A 4,608-nucleotide genomic window follows, 5' to 3' on the forward strand; every position below is an offset into this window, starting at 1 on the left:
TCAGTAGCGAGGCTTATTATACAGTAGCGAGGCTATATCAGTATGCGAGGCTATATACTGCTAGAGAGGCTATATATCAGTAGTGAGGCTATATACAGTAAGAAGCATATACAGTAGCGAGGCTATATACAGTAGTGAGGCTATATACAGTTAGTGAGGCTATATACAGTAGATAGGCTATATACGGTAGCGAGGCTATAACAGTAGAGAGGCTTATAACAGTAGCGAGGGCTATATACAGTAGCGAGGCTATATACAGTAGTGAGGCTATATACAGTAGCGAGACTATAACAGTAGAGAGGCTATATACAGTAGAGGAGGCTATATACAGTACGAGGCTATATACAGTAGTGAGGCTATATACAGTAGAGGAGGCTATAACAGTAGAGAGGCTATATACAGTAGCGAGGCTATAACAGAGAGAGGCTATATACAGTAGGCTATAAGTCGAGGCTATATACAGTAGGAGGCTATATACAGTAGAGAGGCTTATACTAGATAAGAGTAGCGAGGCTATATACAGTAGCGAGGCTATAAACAGTAGAGAGCTATATACAGTAGAGAGGCTATATACAGTAGTGAGGCTATATACCGTAGCGAGGCTATATACAGTAGTTGAGGCTATATACAGTAGCGAGACTAACAGTAGCGAGGCTATATACAGTAGAGAGGCTATAAGAGTAGCGAGGCTTTATACAGTAGAGAGGCTAATACATAGAGAGGCTATATACAGTAGCGAGGCTATATACAGTAGCGAGGCTATATACAGTAGTGGACGGCTATATACAGTAGTGAGCTATAACAGTAGAGAGGCTATATAAGAGTAGAGGCTATATACAGTAGTGAGGCTATATACATAGAGAGGCTATATACAGTAGAGATGCTATAACAGTAAAGAGGCTATATTACAGTAGCGAGGCTATAACAGAAGAGAGGCTATATACAGTAGCGAGGCTATAAGAGTAGCGAGGCTATATACAGTAGCGAGGCTATATACAGTAGAGAGGCTATATACAGTAGAGAGGCTATAAGAGTAGCGAGGCTTTATACAGTAGAGAGGCTATAACAGTAGAGAGGCCTATATACAGTAGCGAGGCTATACAGTAGCGAGGCTATATACAGTAGTGAGGCTATATATCAGTAGCGAGACTATAACAGTAGCGAGGCTTTTTTTTACTGTTGTTTTAATTTCTTTACTTACCTATTGTTCACCTAATACTTTTTTTTGCACTGTTGGTTAGAGCCTGTAAGTAAGCATTTCTCTGTAAGGTCTACACCTGTTGTATTCGGCGCACATGACAAACTTTGATTTGATTTGATTTACTGGACAAAAACAGCTTGATAGCTCATTGAAGAGTGATTCTCCACAGAGGCAGCTGGGGATGAGTCAGCAGAAGGTCCAGCAGAGATTCCAGGAGAGAGAGAAGGAGTTGAAGGAGCTCCAACAGGCTGTGGAGTCTCTCAAGGTGAGTATTGTTGACCAGAGGGGAGACACCATTTCACTTCTCTCCTCCAGTCAGAGAGAGAGAGGGAGAGGGACCCCTATCCAATCCCACTGACCCCACTGTTGGGAAAAGGCTGTCAGGACCCCTTTCAGAGAATAGACTGCCTAATGTAACCAGCGGGATATGAACCCGGGTCTTAACGTGCTGTCATGGGGAAACATATGTTTACATTGCCAAAGCAGGTGAAATAGATAATGAACAAAAGGGAAATAAACAATCAGAAATTAACAGTAAACATTACACTCACAAAAGTTTCAAAGGAATAGAGACATTTCAAATGTTATAATTCAGGTGTAACAAGAACGAGCCGTGTGCCTCGTGAAACGAGATATAATTGATATTAATGTTCCACTGGGTAGAGGTGAGACCAAATGTAAGATCAGAGTCATTTTGATAGATGTGTGGCAGAAGAGATGGGACTCTGAGCACAAGGGACGGCATTTATATTCCCTCCAAAGAAAGGTCGGTGGACCAAGATTCAAAGGTCAGACTAGGAAGGAAGAGGTGGTGTTTACTCGATTGTGCTTAGGACATTGTACATTGAACTGGTCATTACATCTGGTTGGCAGCATGTGAATGGTTTGTGTCTGGAGGGTATGGTCAATGGTTTCCACTGTTTATCGGTTAGAGTTGAGGGGGGAGTAGGGTAGTTTGTTGGGCGGCGTGATGGCCTCAACCGTGGGGAGAAGAAACACTGTCGCTTCAGGTGCGTTCTGGAGAATGTTGTGGAGGAATTTTTGATCATGGTCGATGAACAGGTGGGAGCGTAACATATACACTCTGTATCCAGAATGAACAAGGCGGTGGTTGTGGTAATGGAAAAGGTGAGTCTTGTTGCGAGTGGGATTTTTGTGAGGGGTGTGTTGGTGCCGATTTCGCCTCTTTCGACAAGAGTAGTGGTGGCTAATCTGCCTCCATTTATTACGAACGAACAAATCCATAAGGAGTTGGTTCGTTTAGGTAAATTTGCAAGTCGTTGTTTCTTAACTAAATTCAAGGTTAAACAGGGGGAGGGGTGGTACACAGTGTTTGTTAGCACAGATAGTGTGGGGACTTAGGGCAGACATTTTAATGTTTTCTGATAAAACTAGTTCATTGCATCCGCCAAGGAGCCCAGTTAAATAATATCACCATATGTCCCAGCTGTTTGCCGTAGTTTAGAAGTAATCGTAAAAAAACAGGCCATATTTTAGGTGATGTTTCACCCTGCCAGCTCCTATTAGTTGTATTGAAAAAACAGGCCATATTTTAGTTCATGTTTCACCCTGCCAGCTCCTACTAGTTGTATTGAACACTGTGGCACCAACTCACCTTCTGAAAGTTCTATTCCCAGTCCATTGTTCTGCGTCACAATGTCAGCTTCACTATTGTTATCAATGAGACCAGCCCGCGTTAACCTGGTAGGTTTACCTCAGGTAACTTATTATTAACTAGGTTACAACTGCTTGGTGAGGAAGCTCACTGTTCACCTGGTTACATGTGGTTGATGGCACAGCCATCAAACGTTAAAGATTTTGTCGTCATGGTTATCAATGTTTATTTTTTTGTTTGTTTTTAACCTAAACAAAACATATGTCCCTGTTTCTCTTTTTCAACATGTGGCCGATTTAAACAATCAGAAGACATTTTTTTTAAATAATAAATAACCTTCTTGACGAATTGTTATTTCTAAATGGCTGCTGGGTAATTTTGATATGCGTTGAAATCTGTTTGTTTGTAAGCATCAAATAGAGAGAATGCTGCACAGGTTCACTGAGTTGTAAACCAAATGGATAGTATTTTTTATTTTACATTTAAAAAAAATTGTTTTATTCATAATACAAAAATCAACTTACATTGCTACATCAAACATGTCTAACAAAACAAAACACAGGTATTAAGAAAATACTCAAACATACAAAAAAATCTATAAAATAATACTAATAAAATTGTATTCACTCTGAAAACATCTTATTATAATGATTCAGGAAGATGTTATTCATGTTGTTATTCACTAGGGTTAATGTTTTAATAAGATAGTTGAATTCAATCAGAAAATGTGTAATTTTGGTCTAGAATTTGGGAATTTTTGTTTGTGTATGAAGTATTTGGCAACAAGAATAAAACAAATTACAATCATTTCAGTGGTCTTGTTATCATTGCAATAGTAACGTATTATATCTTTTATGTTAAAATTATAGGCAGTGTTCATAATGGTAAATAAGTATTTTGCAAGGTTTTCCCAAAATTCTGACATAAATTTACATTCAAAGAACAAGTGAGACAGATTCTCACCCTCTTTTTCACAGAAAACACAGATATCATCAATAGCCACAAATTTGGATATCATAGAATTACATGAATATATCTTATGTAAAATTTTGAAGTGCACTTCCTTAACTTTGTTTGGTATACAGTATTTGTAAGGCCTTAACCATGCATTTTTCCAGACAATGTCAGGAATAAGCATGTTCCAGAAAAACTTTCCTCTCGGTGTAAGTTGGTTTTGTGAATGAAGAATTTGTCTTATATATTTATTACAACAAGATCTCTCAAGTAAGCCCATACCTTCCAATCTGAGTGTCACGATCATGTGGAGGATTGACGGACCAAGGCGCAGCTGGATATGAATACATCTTCTCTGTTTATTTAAACGACGAAGAATGAACACGACACGAAACACTTTAACAAACTATACAAAACAACAAACGACCGTGAAGCTAAATAACGTTGTGCACATACACACACCGGCTACAAACGTTTAACATAGACAATTACCCACATCACATGAAAGCCTATGGCTACCCTAAATATGGCTCCCAATCAGAGACAACAGAAATCAGCTGTCTCTAATTGGGAACCCATTCAGGCAACCATAGACTCTTTAGACAACTAAAACCAAATAGACAACGCTAGACACATGCCTCAACACAAAACCATACACTACACCAAACACCCCCTATACCATATAATCACCCCAAACCGACAAAACACAAACATTCCCATGTCACACCCTGACCTAACTAAAATAATAAAGAAAAACAAAGAATACTAAGGCCAGGGCGTGACACTGAGTTCTGGATAAACTTTACCAAAACCTAAGATGAGTTTTCTAAGTGTAGTT

General features: G+C 39.1%; 1 pseudogene; it reads left to right on the forward strand.

Moving 5' to 3' along the window:
- LOC111971939 (E3 ubiquitin-protein ligase TRIM47-like) overlaps positions 1-1,647 on the forward strand; it is a 3,970-nt pseudogene extending 2,323 nt beyond the window's left edge.
- Positions 1,648-4,608: the final 2,961 nt, after the last annotated feature.

Source organism: Salvelinus sp. IW2-2015, linkage group LG13 (assembly GCF_002910315.2).
Source record: "Salvelinus sp. IW2-2015 linkage group LG13, ASM291031v2, whole genome shotgun sequence".
Taxonomy (NCBI): domain Eukaryota; kingdom Metazoa; phylum Chordata; class Actinopteri; order Salmoniformes; family Salmonidae; genus Salvelinus; species Salvelinus sp. IW2-2015.